Consider the following 24,580-nt stretch of genomic DNA (forward strand, 5'->3'; position numbering starts at 1 on the left):
GGTGGTTAGGGGCAAGCAGACGGTTGGGGGGTGGGGCAGTTAGGGGCGAGCAGGCTGGTAGGGGGGCAGTTGGGGGCAAGCAGGCCGGCAGGCAGAGTGGTTAGGGGAGATCAGACAGGCAGGCAGGTGAGTGGTTAGGAGCCAGCGGTCCCGGATTGAGAGAGGGATGTCCGACTGCTGGTTTAGGCCTGATTCCTGTGGGATCGGGCCCAAACTGGCAGTCAGACATCCCCCAAAGGGTCCCAGATTGGAGAGGGTGCCGGCCGGGCTGAGGGACACGCCTCTGTGCACGAATTTCGTTCACTGAGCCACTAGTATTTTAATAAAGTATCACAAGAAAAATCACTTGCACAAAAGGAGCTATAAAAATTCCAGAAATGGTTACCTGGAAAATATATACTGATATAAAAGGCAAATATTAATATTGAACATATTACTCTATACCAGTGGTTCTCAACCTTTCTAATGCTGCAACCCTTTAATACAGTTCCTCATGTTGTGGTGACCCCCAACCATAAAATTATTTTTGTTGCTACTTCATAACTGTAATTTTGCTACTGTTATGAATCGTAATGTAAATATCTGTGTTTTCCGATGGTCTTAGGCTCTACAGCAGCAGTTCTCAACCGCTAGCAGGGTCACCTAAGACCATCGGAAAACACAATATTTACATTACGATTCATAACAGTAGCAAAATTACAGTTATGAAGTAGCAACAAAAATAATTTTATGGTTGGGGGTCACCACAACATGAGGAACTGCATTAAAGGGTCGCAGCATTAGAAAGGTTGAGAACCACTGCTCTATACCAATTAAACTAGGAAAGCTGTTGGTCCATTTGTAGACACAATCAGTATATGAACAGATAATGGTGTATGTAACACCATTTTAAAAGCCCCCAAAAGATTCCTATTTATGATCCACACGCATTAAAAGAAGCATTATAAATCTATCCATCCAATTCATAAATACTTCATGTTCTATGAACAATTTTTGGATAGAGTCTTGGGCTCATTAAATGTGGTTACCTTGCCCTAGCTGGTTTGGCTTGGTGAATAGAGCTTCAGCCTGAGGACGGAAGGGTCCCGGGTTCAATTCCAGTCAAGGGCACATGCCTGGGTTGCGGGTTTGATCCCCAGCTGGAGGAGGCAGCCAATCAATGATTCTCTCTCATCATTAATGTTTCTATCTCTCTATCTCTCTCCCTTCCTCCCTAAAATCAATAAAGATATATTTTTAAAAATGTAGTTAACTTAGATGATATCAACATTTAGGCTGTTTCATACCTTAATATAAGTGAATTCCTAAAATATTTGCAAAGAGCAGTTTTACATTTGGATGCTGTGAAGATTTAAAGTGATAATAATCTCTATTTATCTCAGGGTTCTATAATGCTTTCCTTGGGTGAAACTTCCAGAAATAATAAATGCTTATCTCACCTAAATCTGAGGTACAGTAAATAGAAGAGAGAGTGGATATCACTTTCAAAGGATGTTTAATTTTGTCTACATAAAGGGTAATCTTGTGTGACACATCCATATTATTCTATTAAAAGTCTAAGTTATGTTGATTAACAACATAGGCACACTTCAAAGAAGAAGGGCATGCATTTGAGAGGGAAATAAAAGTGAGATATATATTTTATATTAACACTTATATATGTTAGTTTTTTTATTATGAAAAGCCATACAACAATAATAATAAACAAAAAAAGAGGGGAGAAAGAAATAAAGTAAAAGAGAAAACTTCATGTCATGGCAAACGTGGGAATGAAGAAATTCGTTTGACGTAGTCTATTGTTTTCCATGAATCTGACAGGAGAGTGGCATGAACAATTGTTTTCCATGCCTGTCTTATATCTTTAAATCAACCCTCATCAAATGGCGTGTTGTGAATATAGTGTGTTGCTTGGATGCAGGTTGTAAGGCATGTCATTATGAAATTGAAGTTATTATACCTGGAGAAGATTGATAATCTTAAAGGTCTCTCATTGCTTCAAATTAGAATGCTGAAATTCTTCCATAAAAAGCACCCAAGTTTCAATACTTAAGAGTAAAAAAATAAATATTAGTTTACTATTTTACCATTTAATGCTGAAAATAGCATTCTTTCCCTAGTGTATATTTTGGGCATTGCAAAATGGACAATTTTTTAAAAATATATTTTATTGATTTTTACAGAGAGGAAGGGAGAGGGATAGAAAGTTAGAAACATCGATGAGAGAGAAACATTGATCAGCTGCCTCCTGCACACCTCCTACTGGGGATGTGCCCACAGCCAAGGTACATGCCCTTGACCGGAATCGAACCTTGGACCTTTCCGTCCGCAGGCCGACACTCTATCCACTGAGCCAAACCGGTCAGGGCTGGACAATTTTTTATATGATGTTTTAACAAAATTAAACACTAGCTCCCTTTTAACCCAGAAATTTCACTTTCAGATATTTTTCGAAGGAAAATGAAAATATGTATGTCTATAAACACATTTGTACAAGAATGTCCATAGCAGCTTTATTCATGTTTTCAAAGGGAAGACAGATGCCAATCATCAGGAAAATGGACCCAATAAAATACTGCTCAAAAATAAAAGGAACAAACTGTAAAGACACATAACACATGGATAAATACATAATAGCATAGTTGTAGGTGAGAGTTCAGTGCAGTTTCCAAAATATAAAATGTCAAGTTACCGAAGTAAACTGAGATTATATTTACAGGTTTCTCCTTTTGTCTATGATTTTTTATCAACTGCAGATATGGTTTAGGTAAAAAAATAATAGAAAAAAAGAAAACCTGAGTAGACTGTTAGTGTTCTTTATGACCAAAAAGTCCTTTATACTGCTAGAACAAATCCTAAATGGAATAGCAGAAAATGCCTGAACCCATAAAAAATTTAAAAAATATGAATTTCAACCACAGATATACCCAGTATGCATGTATTTAAATACACTGGTATATAAATCCCTGTTCAATGTATTTTCTAAAGTTTGCCTCCACCCTATCACAATAACTGCAGGGAAGCCACTGTGAGGTCAATTCAAGTTTAAATAAGTAAACCCCAGCCCACCACGTTTAAGGACTCAGGGTTATAGTGTACTACATATTAAAAGCAGTTCATTAAGCAATTTAGAGTAATGGCTTGGAGTTTTGTGTGTTTGTTTGTTTGTTTGTTCTTTGGTAGCTATTAGTATTACTGACTGGGAAGCAGCTGCTTGATTTAATTGGCAAACACTTGTTCTTTCCATTTACAAGCAAAATTAGCACCTACACTCTTGCCAATAAATTAGACATTGTACCTGTTATCAAAGGAGAACCACTAACTACTGATTGTAATTAGAGCAGATAACCTATCACACTTGCCAAAGGCCTCTATGGTGTTTACCCTCACCTTAGAAAGTACAAGGAACTGACATGTCATTGATATAGCAAGTCCCTTCTAAATGTCACACTTCTTTAAGTAAACATGGGTGGAGTGAGTAATGCACCAGATAATCTCTTAGTTGTTGTATCTGTTGAATGGAGTCACATCCTGTGCAAGAGGACAGATATGCAATATAATATAATGTAGTGGCAGTTTGCTATAGAATTGGTTTTGCAAATGTATAAGGCATACTTTTATGCATGTGGTGCCTCAAAATGTAAAAACACAACTTTTATTTGTTAATGAAGTCATGTGCTGTTTAACGATGAGGACATGGTAAGGATTTATCTAAACTGTTACCAATTTCATGAATCTTTCCCTGATTATCCCATTGCATAATTTTTCTGTTCCGAAAGCCAGAGTAACACATCACTGTTCGTAGTTCTTAGTTTCTAATGAGTGACCTAATTTGGCATTTTGTCCTCCAATTGCTGAGGTATTAATCTTGTCTTCTCATGCAGAATGTCAGGTTCTTAGAGAGCAAGCAATGCATATGTTTTCATTAAACAGTATAATTCTCTAAAATAACTGGTACAGTGCCCATTCATGAGTCAATAATTAACTAACTCACTGGTTAATTATATAGCAAAACTACATAAATATTTCATTATTGTTAAATGAATAAAATCTGTGCCTGTACACATAATGAATTCAGTCGCTATAAAGATCAAAGTCATTTCAGCAAAAAAAGTCTAATTTGGAATAATGTATTTATAAAACTCATATCATTTTCTGAATCATTACGTTTATTTTCAATCACTAATTTAGTGACATTGATATAACCATCATTAGGGAATAGGAAAAAAAATATCTCATGACTACTCTGTCTCTAGATATTTCTATCCTTCAGCTCATTGAACTTTGTGCATTAGAACTAACGTTAAAATATTAAATGCTCTAGAGGCCAATAGAATATTATAACAAGGCATTAAAATAATCTAAGAAAACTCAATTTCTTTTGAACAATGAGTCACTGATTTCTTGATTATAAATATTATATTTAAGATACATTTTGATATGTACTTGAATACCAAATGAGATATTTTCTCCTAAGTTTTATTTATTACTTTATTAAACCAATTTCTATATAGATATTTGTATATTTACATCATTAATTGAATTTGCCTATTCTTTCTATTTTTAATAAGATTTTATTTTAGTAGTTTTAAACGTTAGAAAAGTTTTGAAAATGTGCAAGAGCCCCCATATATCTCAAACCCAGTTTACCTTATTTTACCATCTTACATAATATAGAATTTTTTAAATTGCATCTACATATTATACCACAAACTAGATTCTAATATAAGTTTCTGTGAAAGTGGTTGAGGTTTTTAAGCTATGAGTTTGTCTTTATATGAATACGAGAGGCCCAGTGCACAAAATTTGTACAAGGGTAGGGTCCCCTAGTGGCTGGCCAGGGCCGCCCTTCATTCCGTGCTGCCCCCTGGTGGTCAGCACACGTAATAGCGAGCGATCAAACTCCTGGTCATTCAAATTCCTGAGGGGACACTTTGCATATTAGGCTTTTATATATATAGATAGTACTTGCACTATCATATACAAAATTGAGACTGTGTCAAATCTACACTAATAAAAGAGAAAGATGCAAATTGACCGTACCTCGGCTAGACCCACCAGCCAATCAGGAGTTTGGCAGGTTAATTTGGCAGGTTAATTTGCATATGCAGGCATCCTGCGGCCTGGTTCCTGGGAACATCCTCGGGACCCAGGCTGCTCCCAGCCTGTAGGCCCGCACATAGGCCCTGAGCTGCAGGGGTCCCAGAAGCCCCCGGCCACTCCTAGCCTACCAGCCTTGGCACAGATAGGCAGGGGGCAGGGCGGCAGAGGCTTGAGCAGGGCCTGAGCAGAGCCGGGGGGGGGGGGGGGGCTGCCCAAGCTGTGGCACAGGCTTGATCGGAGCCGGGGGACCCTGCCCAAGCCATGGTGGAGGCTTGAGCAGGGCCTGAGCGGAGCCAGGGGGCCCTGTCCAATCTGTGACAGAGGCTTGATTGGAGCTGGGGGGCCCTGCACAAGCCATGGCAGAGGCTTGATCAGAGCCGGGGGGCCCTGCCCAAGCTGCAGCAGAGGCTTGAGGGGGGTGGGGGTGCCAGCCTTGGCTTGCCAGCAGTCCTGCCTCTGCATGTGAACTACAGAAGTAAAATTACCTTTTCTGACCACTCATTGGCTAAGCTCCCTGTATGCCACTGGTAATGTTCTTGGTAACTTGGGTATAAAAATCCAAAAAGGTGATCTAGGGTTTTTCCACCTCACTCCTAGAGGAAAAAACAAAGGTCCACTGCTGGAGGGTTAAGAAATGTCATATCCTAGCGGGTTTGGCTCAGTGGATAATGCCTTGGCCTGCCGACCATAGGGTCCGGGTTCGATTCTGATCAAGGGCATGTACCTAGGTTGCAGGCTCCTCCCTGGCTGGGGCCCAGGTCAGGGCTCATGCAGGAGGCAACCAATCGAAGTGTCCTTCTCACATTGATGTTTCTCTCTGTCTTTCCCTTTCTCTTCCACATTCTCTAAAAATCAATGGAAACATATCCTTAGGTGAGGATAAAAAAAAAAAAAAATAGAAAAAAATGTCATATCCTATGAAAGACACATCTTGAAAAAGCCTAAAGAAAGTTGTCATTTTTTCATGGTGAAGGTCTGGAGTCTGTGTTGATGAGAACACCTTGGGGGCTGGCAGTGGCTGCAGCAGTGGGGTGATGTGGCTGACACCTTCCGCTTATCAGCCTGTTCTCCTCCTGCAGAGGGAGGCCAGACTGGGGCTTAGGCCCGCTCCTCATGGGGAGCGGGGTCTAAGCTGTCAGTAGGACATCCCCTGAGGGCTCCCAGTCTGTGAGAGGGGGCAGGTTGGGCTGAGGGACCCCCCCCCCCAGTGCATGAATTTCGTGCACTGGGCCCCTAGTAACTAAATAATGATAAATTTAATGCACATTTAATAATGATAGAATTAAATACATGTATCCAAAATTATCTAAATCATATAAGCAATTATATGTTTGGGAGGTATCCTTGCCTTAACATTGTTTTTCAAGTTTTAAGTTGCTGTCTTAGTATATATTTTATGAAGTTCAATTGTGATTGCACTATAATAATCTTTAAAGTGGACAAGCTTTCCTGACAGGAGTGGGGGTGGGGAGCAGGGAGAAAGAGAGAAATGGAGCAAGAGTCAAAGAGACACAGACTCTCTGTGGCTGACTCTAAATATGGAAGAAGAGGGCCATGAGCCAAGGGATGCCGGAGGACTCTACAGGCTGGAAAATGCAAAGAAACGGACTCTCTCCTATAGCTCCCAGAAAGAAACATAGCACTAACTTTAGCTCACTGAGACACGTTAGACTTCTAATCCATAAACAGCACAAAGATTGTGTCACTCTAATTTGTTACAGCAGCATTATAAAGCTAATATACTCATTTAATAGATTACTTCCGATCATCCAAAGTTGAAGTGGACAAGAAAGTGAAATAACATTCAAGAAAAGATCCTATTTGACTGCTATTGTCCACCTGACTTGACATTAGAATGCAGTTGGGATTGATTTCATTGATTCATAAAAATTACCTCTCCAACACAGGAGAGTTCACTCACTGTTCTGTTCATGGGTGAATGCTTTTTGGTCAAAATGAGTTTCCTTAGATATGCAATACTGCCCTTCCATCTTTTATCTCCTGAGTTCTCCTCATTGCTTCAGGCCACCTTGAACCTGATGTGAGGTTATCTGTAAGGCAGCTCTTACTCATGTAGCACACAGCTACTTAGTAGGAGCAATCCCTACACCCTTGCTTATGAGAAAGTATGGAGCTCACAGTAACTTGACAGGTTGCTCAAAAATCATTGTTTGATCTCCTATTCAAGCATTATGTATCCACCATGCATCCTTCTTTACCTATCCTAGAGAATGGTCAGTTTGGATTACAAAGAAGATTCTTCCCTATTGTTTTGAGATTGATATCACCTAGAAATGATTTTGGTTCACAAATGTACAAACTTTTACCACTGTAGTAATTAAACGCACTTAATTGTTTTTATATAATTAGAGATCAGAGGTAGGCAATGTCATATTTAACACAATGCAACACCATTCTTAACAACCTATTTATCTTGCGTGGCCAAAGGGCTCAGTGGTTGAGCATTGACCTATGAACCAGGAGTTCACAGTTCGATTTCCAGTTGGGTACTTGCCTGGGTTGCAGCTCGATCCTCAATGTGGGGTGTGCACAAGGCAGCCAGTCAATGATTCCCTCATCACTGATGTTTATATATCTCTCTCCCTTTCCCTTCCTCTCTAAAATGAATAAAAAATAAACATTTTAAAATGAACCTAGTTTTCTTCATTATTTCACTCTGCTGTATATGTCGCTGTTCTTTTAACACCTGAATTGCCTATCTCAGGAATAAGCAAAATATCTTCAGAAAACAAGCCAGGGAAATGGGTGAAGAGACTTGGAATCTGAAATATTTTTATGCATCTGTCTCTATTACATGGAAACTGAATATGCGTCAGAAACAAGTTTTTGACTCATGAGACTTCTTGAGACTCATTGACAATAAACTATGCTGTATGACTGACCACTTTATCAAACAATGAATAGATATTTTAAACTTTTGTTTAATGTTGTTATCTCCCCCTTTTTCATAAAAAGGGGCACACTAAAGGAACTTTTTTTTTATTATTGTAGTACAATTCATATAACATAAAATCAGTCATTTTAAAGTATACAATTCATCGGTATTTAGTACATCCACATGTTGTATAATTATATGGTGATTATGATTGGTGATACCTTAAACTTTTAATTGATCAGTCATTTACCCAGTGGACATAAAAGACATACTAAGTGATATAACTGTAATAATTGGCTTGATGCCCAGCCAGTGTGGCTCAGTGGTTGAGTGCTGACCTATGAACCGGGAGGTCATGGTTTGATTCCCTGTCAGCGTACATGCTAGGGTTGCAGGCTTCAAGTCTACTCCTAAAGATTTGTATCCAAAATAGCAGGTTTTTCCCCACTCCCCTACCCTCTCTCCAGTTAAAACAGAAAAAGGAATTTATGGCTCACTCATCAATACATACAAAATTTGTACAAAAATATATTTTATAAAAATGATTTTAATCTGTAGATTTACTACCTGGGAGATGGCTTGAGATGTGAATACCATCCTTCGGATTGTGAGGTGTTTGTTTGTTTTTTCCAGATAAATCTGATCTTTAAACTTTAAAAAAATAAACTTTTCATTGAGAGTGAGCTAAAGATTATGCCTGCATGGTGGTTAATTTTATAGATAAAATTAAAGAATAAAAACATACAGAAAGTATTTTTCATGAGTGATTAGTGCTCATCAAGTTATTTAAAAAGTATAACTTATAATGTTTTGAAATATAGTGACATATGAATTAGACAGACCATGCATTCCATAAAGAAGAATTCCCAAATAAGATCAGGAAAAATAAATTACATGTTCCTATTTTTAAGATACTATAAAAAGCTAAGACCGAAATTCATTACTCATGGATTTTTACATATTCAAACATTGTCATTATTATTTTGTGATGAATAGACTAATAGTTATACCATCAAGGACACACAGAAAAAGACTTTTCTCCAAATTAGCTTTTATCAAGTTGACTATAGCTCCAAGACATACATTAGTTTAGGAGGAAATGATTTATATGGATTCTAATAATAGTCTCGCTGTCCTGGATACCAATCAATAGTCTTTTTCTTATATTATTCATTTGACTTTATCATTTATGCTGACATACAGACAAAGATCACTGTACAAGTGTATAAAGAGATAGTCTTTTCCATGTAGAAGTGATGCTTTTATTTATTTTTATTGAATTTATTTGGGTGGCAATCTATATATATATAAAAGGCTAATATGCAAAGTGTCCCCTCGGGAGTTCAACTGGGAGATGTGGGAGACCGGGAGTTCAATCGCTCACTATGATGTGTGCTGACCACCAGGGGTCAGCGCAGAACATGGCAGGTGACCAGTGGCAGCGTTAAGCTGAGGGAGTGAGGGAAGGAGGAAGTGGGGAATCTAATCAGCCCTGATCACTGGCCAGGCCTAGGGACCCTACCCATGCATGAATTTCGTGCACTGGGCCTCTAGTAGTTAATAAAACTACACAGGTTTCAAGTGTACAACTCTATAACACATCATCTACATACTGCATCATATGCTCACCACCCAAAGTCAAGTTTCTTTCCACCACTATTTATCCTCCATTGTCCTCTTCTACCCCCTTCTTCCCCCTTTCCCTCTGGCAATCACCACTGTGTCCATTTTTGTGTGTGTTTTTGTTGTTGTTTTGCTTAATCCTTTAACTTTTTTCACCCAGCCCTCCCCCAACCTCCCTTCCCTATAACAGTTATCAGTCTGTTCTCAGTATCCTCAGTATCTATGAGTCTGATTCTATTTTGTTTGTTAGTTTATTTTGTTCATTAGATTCCACATGTAAGTGAAATCATATGCTATTTGTCTTTCTCTGACTGGCTTATTTCAGTTAGCATAATACTCTCCAGGTCCAACCATGTTTGTTGCAAAAGGTAAGTTTTCATTCTTTTTTTAGGGCCGAGCAGTATTCCATTGTGTAATTATACCACAGCTTTTTTTATCAACCCATATACTGATGGGTACTTGGGTGCTTCCAAATCTTGGTTATTGTTAATAATGCTGCAATGAACATAGGGGTGCATATATTTCTTCCAATTAGCATTTCAGGTTTCTTGGGATATATTCCAAGAAGTGAAATTGCAATTGATGGGTCATAAGGCAGTTACATTTTTAATTTTTTGAAGAAACTCTATTCTGTTTTCCACTGTGGCTGAACCAATCTGCGTTCCCACCAGCAGTGCATGAGGTTCACTTTTCTACACATCCTTGCCAGCACTTGTTGTTTATTGATTTATTGATAATAGCCATTCTTATAAGTGTGAGGTGATATCTCATTGTGGTTTCTATTTGCATTTCTCTGATGATTAGTGATGTTGAGCATCTTTTCATATGCTTATTTGACCATTTGTATGTCCTCTTTGAAGAAGCGTGTATTTAGATTTTTTGACTATGTTCTAAATGGATTTTTTGTTTGTTTATGTTGAGTTGTCTGAATTCTTTATAAATGTTGGGTAATAACCTCTTATCAGATGTATCATTGGCAAATATATTATCTCATTCAGTGGGTTGTCTTCTCATGCTATTGATGGTTTCCTTTACTGTGCAAAAACTTTTTAGTTTGATATACACTTGTTTATATTTTCTTTTGTTTCCCTTGCCCAAGGATATATATATAAAATACTGCTGAAAGAAATGTCAGAGATAATTATCACAACATTATTGACTATATTCCTTACGCTGTAAGAATCGTTACTTTTTGAAACAGGCAATAAAATACGAGGAAGCCCCATTTAAGTTAGTGATGTAGAAAGATCCTTAGTGGTCACAGCTCTGAAAGGCAGGCAGGAGAATGGCTGAGAACATGAGCTCCATCTTAAGGACAAATTTAGTTTCAGTCTGGATTGCTTCCTCCTAGCCATGTGATCAGTGGCAAGTTATTTATCTCCCTCCCACCCCCTAAAATCAATCTCTTTATCTGTAAAACATGTATCAAAATGAACACTGTGCTGGTGCCATTTCTGTAGACTCAAATGTTAAATAGTCAGGGATTTGGAGCCAGTGGTTAAGCCCCTGGTGGGTTGAAATCAACCATGTTGGAGGTTTATACATCCTGAAATTTGGAGAATGATGCAAGTAGGGCTCCCCACTCCCTTTTTCAGAGAGCTGGTTTATGAGCACGCAGAAAATAACACATGCCATTTGAGGTTGTGGTTATTTCCCATAATGTACCATGTACATGGTGAGCACATAGTCTATCAGTACTGCTAGATTCTTCTGAAGGGCAGTGAAAGGGTTGTCCAGGGTGGAGTGAACTTTTACATGATGTGGATGCAAGTTGATGTGTGCATATGAGTTTGGCAATATTGACAGCTAAGAACATTCATAAATCTTGACTTAGCAATTCTATGTTTTGGAGTTTGTCCTAAGAAAACATTAAGAATTTCAGGAATTTACCAGGTAATTTATAGTAGCCCAAAACTGTTCATTAAAAAAAAAAAAAAAAATTACGCCCTAGCCAGTTTGGCTCAGTGGATAGAGCTTCGGCCTGCTGGCTGAAGGGTCATGGGTTCGATTCTGGTCAAGAATACATGCCCAAGTTTCAGGCTTGATCCCAGTAGGGGGTATACAGGAGGCAGCTGATCAATGGTTCTCTCTCATCATTGATGTTTATATCTATCCCTCTCCCTTCCTCTCCAAAATCAATAAAAATGTATTTATAAAAAATAATTTAAAAATTATACATACATAAACATCCAATAAATTATAAGCTCCTTGAAAACAAGGACTATATCAAATCTCCACTATATGTCTAGCAATTAAATGATGAATATTCAATGAATAGTTTTTGAATGAAAAAAAGAAAAAAAGGAGAAATTATTAATAAATATTATACCTGTCACATATATTTATTAACAATTACATTGCAAATCATAGTTAAATAAGAAATATTCATGATTAAGTTATTTAAAAAGATCATTTTTTTCCTGTGTGTTTACTAATATGAAATAATATGAAGATTGAATTATAAAAGTACATTTTATCAAACGTACTTCAAATAAAATGTAAGGTATAAATAGGTCTGATAGGATGATACTGATCATATTAGACCATAGAAAGATTTAAACATGTGCAGAGATTATAATGTGCATTTGTAATTTGATATTACAAAGAGAAATAATGTTTTGAAAGCTCAAATAATGATTTACATATGGCCACACTTCAGTGTAAACAACAGATAGTTTACACAAAACAATCTTTTGTTTGATTGAATATTGTGCTTATTATATAATAGACTAGTGGCCTGGTGCACAAAATTTGTGAACATTAAAAGGGAATTAATTAGAGGAAATATTTTAATATTGCTATTTGCTCTTTCTCTATAATAGAAGTGTCAGAGATGAAAGAACATTAGTAAAATGTATATGACAATCTCCCTCCTGTCAGAGTCTGGAGCATGCTGCGGGACCCAGAGTCAAGTCCCCGCCCACCACCTGCACACACTTCGAAAACACAGGAGACCCAGACCCGGCCAGCACCACCCCCATTGGGTGAGACCCAGACCTGGGTGGGGGGCAAAGCCTCAGGTCCCCAAGCCCAGTGTGGGACTGGGGGCACAGCCTCAGGTCCCCCGGCCCGGCACCATGTGGGGGTACACAGTCTCAAGCCCCCCGTCAAGCCCTGACGGGTGGGGGGGTGAAGCCTTAGGTCCCCCATAAAGCCCCACTGGGCAGGGGGTGCATCCTCGGGTACTCAGTGCAGACTCAGGTCCCCCAGCCTGATACTGGGGCAGGGGGGAGTGGCCTGAGGTCCCCCATCAAGCCCCACCGGGCGGGGGGCATGGCCTGAGGTTCCCCGGCCCAGCACTGGGTCAAAGGGCATGGCCTGAGGTCCCCCGTCAAGCCCCACCAGGTGGGGGGCACAGCCTGAGGCCCCCCGCTCTTGCCAGGCGCCATGCAGCCTCAGGTCCCTGCTGTTCAGTTGTTATGTGACTGCGTCCCGGCTAATTTGCATATTCATTTATTATTGGTATAGATTATCTATATATATAAAAGGCTAAGTGACCATCGCATCCAAAACAACCGAATGGACGACCGAACAAGCTATGTGGGGTGACCAGGCTGGCAGGGGGGTTAGCAAGGAACAACCAAATGACCGAGCAGCAGGCTGCGTGGGATGACCAGGCTGACGGGGGGGCAGTTGGGGGTGACCAGGTCAGCAGGGGGGCCGATGGGGGCGACCACGTCGGCAGTGGGTGCAATAAAGGGTGACCTGGCTGGCTGGGGGGCACTAAGGGGCAACTAGGCCAGCGGGGGGGGAGTTGGGGGTGACCAGGCCAGCAGGGGGGGCAGTTAGGTGTGATCAGGCAGACAGGCAGGTGAGCAGTTAGGTGCCAATGGTCCCGGATTGTGAGAGGGATGTCCAACTGCAGTCTGACATCCCCCGAGGGGTCTAGGATTGGAGAGGGTGCAGGCTGGGCTGAGGGGAACCCCCGTGCATGAATTTCGTGCACCAGGCCTCTAGTCCTATATAATAAAGATGTAATATGCAAATGGTCATTATGCCGTGAAGCGTAATGACCAACTGCGTAATGACCAGATCAGGGATCAGCAGGAGGGTGGGAAGAGAGCTACAAGCGGGCGGCAGAGAGCTATAGGAGGGGGCAGGGCAGCAAGTTATGAGGGGGTGAGGGAAGGAAGCGGGGCAGGGGGATACAGATGGGCGGGCAGTGGGCGGAGAGCTACTGGAGGGCGGCAGTGAGCTACTGGTGAACTACTGGAGCATGGATTTGTGTGCAGGGCTATTAGTTCTATATATAATCTTCCATAAAATATTAATCCCTGGCTTAATTATTTCTCTCCTAGTTTTCTTCAAAATGATTTCCAATGATGTAAAAGTGCAGCATCTGGGTAGAGTTAATTGGCTGGCTGACTTAGCCACTTCCTGTTAATATCATGTTATTGTGAAAACAATATTTAAAAGTCCATAGCTAAATATAGGCATGATTAACTATCTGGAAATTCTACAAACACAACAAACTTGATTTAACTAAGTAAAAATGCTCCTTTGTTTTTAGCCCATTTTTAGCATTCTAAAAATTTGACAGTGGAAGTTTCTGTCAGTCTAAATAAACTGAAAACTTCATGTTCCAGATTAAATCTGAACATAATCTCTGGCAAAGGGGGCCGTTTTTTTTGTTTTTGTTTTTTTGTTTGTTTGTTTGTTTGTTAGTTTGTTTTTTTATGTCCTAGCTCCTTTTCTTTTTCTTATCTCCTTTCCCAATAGGGGACCTATTAGAGAAATTCTATCAGGATATACTGATTCCACAGGTGAGACCCTACAGTGTTCAAACCTAACATATAACCCTACCAGTCAGGAGGAGGGACCATGAATGCTGCATGGGAGAGGCAGTGACTGAAAGAGAGCACAGTGGTGGAGGAGGTCCTTAGGGAGCCTGTCAGCCTGCCTTTCCATGGAGACCTGGACCAAGGAAGCAGTGGGTCTCAGTTCCCTGAAGAGCGTTTTCCGAGGTCACAAGCATTGCCACTGCTCTAGATATCTTTGTACAACATTTTATCTACTCTTCTGTTGAGTCTCTGAAACTTTGGGCTCTGTTCAACACACTCTGTTTAAATGAAAAACAAGAGATGATGAGTGATAATATTAAAATGAAACTATGTTCATAGCAATCATTTGTTTTCCTATGTTTGGTCAAATATAATCCCTGAGAACCCCATTCTTTAGTATTTAAATATGAAAACTAATTAGAATTAACTCAGGCAGGAATTTCCCATGTCAAATCTCTGGCTGTATCTGCTATGATATTGCATAAAAAATGATGAACTGCCAATTAGTTAAGAAAAACGATAGATGTTTTCAAGTATCTCAGTCTAATGAGACCGTCTGTCTTATAAAACATTGTCACTAAGAGAGAAAACTTAGTGGACAACCATTTACATAGGCCTAAAAATGAAGCAAGCAATGGCAGCTAAGTAATCTTGTTCTTGAAACAATCCTCACAGTGACAAAAGAAAATGATTATAATCTGTGAAATACTGGAACTGAATCACGGTTGGCATCTGCAATGTTCTGACTAAATGGGTATGTCTTAGGGCATTATAATGTCTGGAAAATATTAGTGACAAGTAAAAGACAAGGGAGAACTTGTAAAACAGAGAAAGGTATTAGACAATGTTGTGTTTAAGTATTTAAGACAAATTAATGGGAAGATACACACACACACACACACACACACACACACACACATATAGTGGAAGATGAGGGTGGATTTTCTAAGCCCTCCTTGTATAAAGGACAAGGCTTCATGGAATCCCTGTTAGTATTTAAAGAGTCATTTGCATCTTAGTGATCATTCCTTATCTCTTGATCACATCTCATTTTTTTAATGTTTCAGTAATTTAGGTAAGACCTATTCTATGAATGAGGTCACACAATTTTTTGAGATAGCTCAGGCCCTAAAAACAAGCTTGCTCATCTCCTAGGCACTATGAATGTTTAACAACACTACACAGTATTTTCCATGGTCTGTCCTTCCCTGGGAATGGAATGGTTCCCCTGCCCCCATTTCAGTAAGCCTGGCTATTGCCTCTTCAGGCATCAAAGCGTGGAGGGCTGCTAGCTCATCCCCAAATGAGGAAGTACAGAAGAGGCTGTGCTCATCTCCAGACCTGGTGTAAGCTTACTGCTCAGCAATCTAGACACCACTGAGCAGATGCTGTTTCTACTCAGCAAAATTCAGAGGGAGAAAGGCCAGATCATGTGCTGCTTCTTAGTTTCCTATGATGCTGTTATGAAATATTTGTCTAATGTCCTGGGGGGACAGTGTTTATGCAAATAATGTCCCTCTTCTATTTAGAAGTGACTGTGTTCACTATAATTTTTTTAAAGGCCTAATAGAAAAAAAACCACAAAACCAAAACAAAACAACAAAACCTATCACTCAGTGGTCTTGGACATGTTTGGGTGAATATTTCTGTTGTTACTGTAAACTTAAAATCCATGAGATAGCTTACAGAACTGATATTCTAGTTTACTAAAAAATATTTATCATGTGAATTACCAACTTTCAAAAATTATTTGAAACTTCTTATGAAATGCTTATCACTATTTTTTAATGAACCCAATTTTATGGATTTTGCAGTGTGCTGACAACACCCTTATCAATATTATACATTGTTAAGATATAACTTCTGACTCTTTTTATTATCTACTAGAGGCCCGGTGCACGAAATTCATGCACAGGGGTGTATGTCCCTCAGCCCAGCCTGCACCTTCTCCAATCCAGGACCCCTTGGCAGTCGGACATCCATCTCACAATCTGGGACTGCTGGCTCCTAACCATTCACCTGCCTGCCTGCCTGATTGCCCCTAACTGCACCCCCCCCCCAGCCAGCCTGATCACCCCTAACCGCCTCTGCCTGCCAGCCTGGTTGCTGCCAACTGGCCCCCCTGCCAGCCTGGTTGCCCCTCACTGCCCCCCTCTGCCAGCCTGGTTGCCCCTCACGGCCCCCCTCTGCCGGTCTGGTCGCCCCATGCAGTCTGCTGTTCAGTCATTTGGTCGTTCCTCACTAACCCCCCTGCCAGCCTTGTTGCCCCACTCAGCCTGCTGTTCAGTCATTACTGTGAGGGTGTCCTGACCAATTTGCATATTACCCTTTTATTAGTATAGATTTATTTGGGTTCTGGATTTACTGTAGTTATTTCTTTTTTTTTTTGCATTTTAATTTCTTTGTTGGTTAAGGTATTACATATTTGTCCTCATCCTGTAGTTATTTTTTAAATAAACTCTGCATTTTTGCAGTTTATATCTACTGCCTTATTTTCAAATTATAGTTTTATTACTCTGGAGAAAAAATTATCTCTTTAAGGTTATTCTCCTGAATTGAGGGTACATTTCAAATAACAAGGTGCACAGGAAATGCTGTCCCTGGTAAGATCACCAACAGATAGTTTTCTTCCAATGCTTTCAGTAAGTGCAGTTTTCAAATTTTATCTTTGTAATAATATGGCATTGAATATTAATAAAAATGAGAGTTCACAGATGCTACCCCCAAATCATTAGCATTCATGAGACAAAAATAAAATTAAGATAAAAGGAAAAAAAATATGATAGAAGTGAGTGCTTTAATTTCTGATGTTTTCAGAAAAAAAAAGCTTTCATTTTTATTTTCAAGTGTTTGATAGCAACAATTAAAAAAAAACTTGCCTTAGATCTCAGTATAAATATTCACTTGATTGTTCTAATTGATCAACACAAAGTACTAAACAAATTATGTGAGTTGTACTTGATCCTTTTAACTGCATGAATACCAGGTCCATAATTATCTTGTTTACTTTCTTCTCCCTGACATTAACCCAGGTCCTGGTGATTCTTAAACCTCTCATTTAAGATGTTTAAAAATATACCCAGTGCTAAAACAGATAAAATATCCATCTAGTCCAATTAAATATATATTTTGGCATGAACCATATATTTGAATAAAAGTGAGATTGCATTCTTTGTTGTTGGGTTTTTGTGTTTGTTTGTTTTGTTTTGTTTTGTTTTGTTTTGTTTTGTTTTTGCCAGGCCAAGCATGACTGTTCTAACCCTCTCCCTTATTTTATTATTATTTAGAAAACAATAATGCCAGTAAGACAAAGTTGTTAGAGTATTCATGATTGGCTCTGCAGCACCCAGGAAATGTTTTCAGATGGTCTTATAGAAACAGAGACATGGATATGTGCAACAGACTGACAGCTGTCAGAGTGGAAGGGGAAGGGGAACTGGATGAAAGAAGGGGAAGAGATTAGCCAAAGAACATATACTAGTATGCATAACCCATTGACAGAGACAACAGTGTGGTGATGACCAGAGGGAAGGGGGGCCAAGGCTGGGTGGAGCTGGGCAAAGGGGGCGGGGGAGTAGAGACATTTGTAATAGTATCAAAAAAGTAATAAAGTTTAAAAAACCTTAGAAAAAAGGTCTTGTTTTCAAAACTTACATTTTTCGACTATCTAAACTTTTCCATACTTTTTATATTATTTACGTTAAAATTTTGTATTTAAGTAATATGCATATTTTGTGTACCCTCCAAGAATAAGTCATATATCCTACATAGAACTGTATTAATCTTCTTTATCCTATTTTATAAGTGAAGTTATTAAGAAGAATGACAAGTATCACTTGCTCTCTTTTCAGATTTTATACAATTTAAATGTGTCCCCAGCAAGGTAAAGGGTGGGGGTGTGAAAAATTCAAAAGCTTCTGATGCCACACTCTTTCCTGTGTTCCTTGTTATACTAAATACTACTGTAACAGTGACATCAGTCACAAGAATGAAAACCACACCATTGAGGTAGCCATGACTTATTCACAAGTAGATGCAGCTATGGTTCCTAGGACTGAAGTTCAAAGGGAAGTGGTGGTTATGGGGACCCATGCCTTTGGGATAAGTCCCCTGGATCTAGGACTCCAACCTTTGAGGAGGTTAGCCAGTTTGGTGCTGGCACCTGGGGGATTTGGTGGAGAACTTAAAGATCTGGCCCTGAGATTAACATACTTGGTAGCTGTGTCCTTATCTTTTATCTCTGGGTGCTGTTGGGTCTGGGAATTAGCAAATAGGTATAATATGTGCACAGAAAGTTATTCTTGATGCTGAGGTGAGAGCTCTTAATGAGGCAACACTGTTAACCAATTAAAAAAAATTTGACTTTGGGTGGTGGACACATGGTCCTATATACAGATTTTGTAATTTAGTAATCCACACATGAAACCTATATGTTCATGTTGACTAATGTCACCCCAATAAAATTTTATTTAAAAAAATCTCCAGATTTTCAATCTTCCTCCAGTACAATAGGAAGAATAGACTAGGACTGGTAAAGAAGAAATATGATTTGTAAGTTTTTATTCTTTGTGTGACAAAGCAGAGTACAAAGTGGAAGGATATTTTAACTGAGAGACGACAAATTAAACACACACACACACACACACACACACACACACACACACCATTCATGAACTGTGGCTTTACACAGGAAACCCAAAGAGACTAATTTCATGAAAAATAAACACTGAAATTGCTTGAAATAATGGAAAGTAGAAATATGCTAGGAATTAGCATAATTTGCTAAATAAATGTTTATTGGCTAATGTTTATGATCTCAAATAATGAAACATCTCAGGGATTTTCTGTCCATGGTTTATGACACGTGCTGTAACAATTTCTATTGCCAGTAGAATAAAACTGGAAGAGCGTTATGGTTTCAGACTTTAAACTTTCAGTACTTTTGTCTTCTAAGATGATGTAACAGTTTCCTTTTCTTCTGCAGGTACAGGGAGGACACTCTGCTCTACTTGGACAGGTAAAGGTGGAACCTTTTGCTCTTCTTTCTTTTCTGTGTTTTGTGTTTTGTTTTGTTTTTGTCTCACACAAAGGAAAATTAATAAACGTAATAATAATATCAAAAGAGGAATCAACCAAAATAGTAGCAGGTAATTCTTCTTTTGTGCTTTCCTGGCTCTGTTCTCCTAAGAGACAAGCCACTATCAATAGTGACTCCACTTCCTTTTTTCGGGCAGTAGGGAGGTTACTCTGAGTTGCAATGACAGTTATTTCTGTTGTCATAGACCCTGTTCATATCGCAGGTGAATGATGAACAATTATTTAGAAGTGACACAGAGACACACTTCCTTTCAATGCAGACGTGTCCCACACCACCCTCTGTACCAACTCCCACATCACCAATGTCAGGTATATTCATTCCCAAATGGTGGACTGTACCCCGGCAGGTGATACCATTGAACTGGGTCCAATGCACAGTAGAATGCTCTCACAGATGGGAAATTCCTGTCACACTCTCACACGGAATCCTCCCACACAGAATATCAGAGGTGCTACCTATGTAAATAAAATGGAACCGCAGTTCCCAAAAAGATCCCCTAGGGCAGTGGTCGGCAAACTCATTAGTCAACAGAGCGGCAAACCGCGGCTCGCGAGCCGCATGTGGCTCGCGAGCCGCGGTTTGCCGACCACTGCCCTAGGGTGTTCATTTTTCTGTAGCAACTCTGATTTGCACTTCTGGCCTCCTTGCTAAAAACGTTCTAACATTGTTCATCATAGACAACGCATTTCTTTTCATAGCAGAAGCCTCCCAACACTGGCCTTGTATGGCTACTCAGTGTGCACACAGACACATCTTCCAGACAATCCTAGGACGTCCCATCTGGGAGATCACATGCATTTTCCTCTTTTCTGCAAATGCTGCCTGTTGGTACAACTGCCAGTGTTTGCAACAAAGCCCCCAAACACAAACAGCCTCAGGTTTCAGAGCGCAGTTTGACTGACAAAACAGATCTTTCCTCCACAAATCACCACAGTCACACCCTTCCTCTTGTTCTACAACATGGTTCCCACAGCCTGGTGGAGTGATGATTACCTTTTTACTTTCTAAAGAGAATGAACATCCTAGCCTTCAACGTATGCTCCACGTGTGAGAAAAACTGCAGTTGCTGAATTTAGTTCTATTCTTTTGGTACGGATTCATTATGTACATAACATTCCCCACAAACATCCTGGACCATCATGTGGAATGCCAAAATAATGACAATAGTATGTGCCAAATTCCTTGGCAAATGCTGTGAGCTGGGATCCATGAAACTAGTAATCCCACAATTCAATTTATTGCTGTCTGCTTCTGTAGGAAAACCCGTGCCATAATCCACATATAATTTGTTTTATACACGGCATTAAAGCCCTCTCTTTTCCAGATGCAAAATGATGACCTTAAAGAATTCAGGCTTGTTAACTCAAGAAGATTTCATTCAGTCCAGATCTCAATTCCAACTTAAATCCCATTAATGGTCATTTTCTTATACATATGCTCTATTGTATTGACAGTTGAGCTCATTTCGGACTGCACAGAAATGACATTACTTTCCAAATAAACACATTGCTCATTGTCTATCACCAATGCCAGTTAAAGTGTTCCATTGTAGGCTCCCCAGCTGCCGTCATACCCACTTTGCAGCAAAGTGGAATTATCCCTCTCTTGAAACTTCAATTGTAGCTACTTCTTCTTCTGATAATGCACATCTCCTGGGTGGTAATTATGTCTCCTGCGTATTAATTTTATATACGATGTCAAATGTGGTAGGAAGCCTTTTGGGGTCTATTTCATAAATAATATCATTTATATGTAATGTTCCTTGAAAGCCCCCAAAACAGGTACTGAGGGTAATTGTGGTATCTGGGTGTCCTTCCACATAACCCTGATGGTAGCTATCATTCTGGACAAAAGACTGGTCACCAAAGAGAGCACCCTGGTCTGTGTAGGTGGATGCTGGGAGGTGTCTAGACAGGAAAATCTTGTTGACCTTCCTATGAATGTGTCTCTGGCCCCCAAAAATGCATGCTGAAAGAAAGTCAGCCTCAGCGCTTCAAGCCGATGCCAGTGCTCATTACCCTCATGGGAATCACCACTCTGGGGACCATGCCATTAGGAGTGCCCACCTTGGGACAATCCCGAAAGGAACAGACACCCCCCAGCCAGAGCAGCACGTGAGTGTTACTCACTGACAGCCATTAATCAGAACACCGATAAGAGTAAAAGAGGACAGGGCAGGAAACATCACTGTTCTGTGAGATCATGCATTATTTGTCTACCTGATAATGTTTTCTGACTTCACTTAGCATATTGCCTTCAAGGTCCATGTTGTCACAAATGGCAACATTTCATTTTTTGTGTGGCTAAATAATATTCTTATATTCTAAAAATACATACACATTAAGAGAAATGTATTTGAAACAGAGTAGTCTATTAATAATTTCCATATGTATTAAATTTTGCATAACTTCAATGCCCAAATATAGTAGGATATTTTCACAAATTATGATATAGCTATATAATGCTATACATAAGCACTTGTTGCCAGAATTAAAAAAATATATGCACCACATAAAAAAGGTATGCAATTTTTATAGATATTAGTGTGTATGTTAATCATATTACAGGCGGTCTTGCTCCAGCCACCTCTCTTTAACAAATGATCTAAAGTAGATATTTGACAGGGACCATGGAAAGTCAATAGAAATATAAGTAAAACTAACATTGTACAGATTCCCAAGTATTTGAATTCAGCTGTTAAGATAATAACTTGATACAACTTATTTCAAGATAATTTGTCAATAATAAATGTGAATGTACATACATATATATTCAGATACATGCTTAAAGAAACACATTAACAGAAGCTTATCACATGATGATTTTAATAGTATAAAATACTAAAATCAACTTAGGTATATGTAGGTAGACAACAGATAATATGTTTTGTGCCAATACACAATGAGATCCAAATTAACATTTGAAATTATTGCGTTAAATATAATTCCCAACCTGCAGAGATGTTCACAATATATTGTGAGAAGATAAAATTTTTAGTACTTATACTACAAATTATTCCTTTGGTGAAGCTGTGGAATAAATTCTATTCTTAAGACTCCAAGGTTGTTCTGTGTTCCATTATGCTCTGATGCCTTCCAGTCATATTAACAAAAATTAGCATAAATATAACCCTTGTGCCTTAAGATTCTCCTGATACAAAGAACCTCTGATTAATTTCAATTTGGGGCATGGGTGCTTGGCAATATAGATCATCCTTAATTTAAGTTAAAACTCCCATCAATCTCTATAGCAGTGGTTCTCAACCTTTCTAATGCCGCGACCCTTCCTGTGGGTCGTGACCCACAGGTTGAGAACCGCTGCTGTAGAGCCTAAGACCATCGGAAAACACAGATATTTACATTACGATTCATTAACAGTAGCAAAATTACAGTTATGAAGTAGCAACGAAAATAATTTTATGGTTGGGGGTCACCACAACATGAGGAACTGTATTAAAGGGTCGCGGCATTAGAAAGGTTGAGAACCACTGCTCTAGAGGAATAAAATAAACCAATGAGATTGTTTATCCTGGCAAATAATTCATAAGCAACTAGAAGGAAATGCTTATAACACAATTAAGACAGGAAAATAACACTGCTAAACATTATACCTATAATGGAATATGTATTGTTATAGTCTTAAATAATCAGATATATGGAAAATATTAGAGAAGGAAGAAGGGAAGGAAAATTGAGTGAAGGAAGGAAGGAGACGAGTGAGTGAAGGAGTAGGCCTTAATTTTATTTTTCAGAGTCTTCAATATATGATTCTCACATACTTTTCCTAATGTATGCTCCACCCACACTATTTTTAAGCATGTCATAAATCAATAAACTGAACTGCTTTATTTTTTTCCTATACATTCTCTCAAGCTACTCTTTCCATGACTTTGGACTATACCTCTACAGATGTATTCTTTTCCAAAGATTTGTGTGTCTAAATCTTACCTGATTTTGAAGAGCAACTCAATGACCATCCTTTTCACAAACCCATCAATGAAATAATATCTGAACACACACAATCATATTTTACCTAAAATTTTTAATTTTTACATATGTGTGTCAATATGCAAATACATTAGTTAGATTATTTGGAAAAACTCAAGGGCTGGTTCTGGGAAGTACAGAATGAGACTGTAATATCTTGCCATGCCCGAAAGAAAGGAAGCACTAAAATGGATGCATGCCACAAGGACACAGGTACTGCCTTGAATAGGCTTCCAGGGGCCAAATCTGGGACAATTTGATTAACAGAATAATCAAGAAGAGTGATGAGTTATAAACTTTTAAATAAAATTTAAATTCACGAAGCCATACCTATAACAACTGGTAGATAGATGGTTGGATAAGTGGATGGAGAGATACATAGATTGATCTGGGTCGGGGGGGAAGTAAGCTCATGCTTTCAGTAAAAAGGCCAAGTGTGAACCGTTGAATTCAGAGGAAATAATATAAATAGAAATAATAATTTTGTATTCATTATATTAAAGACTGAACCAGACAATACTCTTCAATAAATGATTAATTGGAGAGGGGAATTGTGAGGATTTTAAAGTGTCCCAGGGTAGAAGAAATATTGAAGATTAAAGTATATTAAAGTGTCTCAGTATAGATTGCCTATTAATTACAAAAGGAAAAAAGTAGTAACCCTATAGTGAGAAAGTTTCTAAACTCAGTACAGTATCTGAGTAATTCTATATTAGTTCCAATGGGCAAAACTAAATAAATAAATAAATAGCAAAGGTTCTATTTAGTAAATAATTAGATTCAAACAACTTAATAATCATTACATGCAAAGGCTTAATAACCATTTGAAAAAATATACATATGTTGAAAGAAACAATGAACTATTGGGCATTGAGCAAATTCTCAAATTTGGAATCTCATTAAATGTTGTGAACCCTCCATATTGCATTTTGCATACTGGTTTTCATCCTAGTGAACACTAAACACCTAGATTTGTAAGGCTATAACATCTTTGAAAGAACATAGCATGATGCAATGTAACTGTGAAGTCTCCTCCAGCAAATAATATGTACAGTGCTTGGTAAATGTTGAGCATCATTGTGTTCCCCTAGAAAAT

Source organism: Plecotus auritus, assembly GCF_963455305.1.
Source record: "Plecotus auritus genome assembly, chromosome: 6".
NCBI classification, from domain to species: domain Eukaryota; kingdom Metazoa; phylum Chordata; class Mammalia; order Chiroptera; family Vespertilionidae; genus Plecotus; species Plecotus auritus.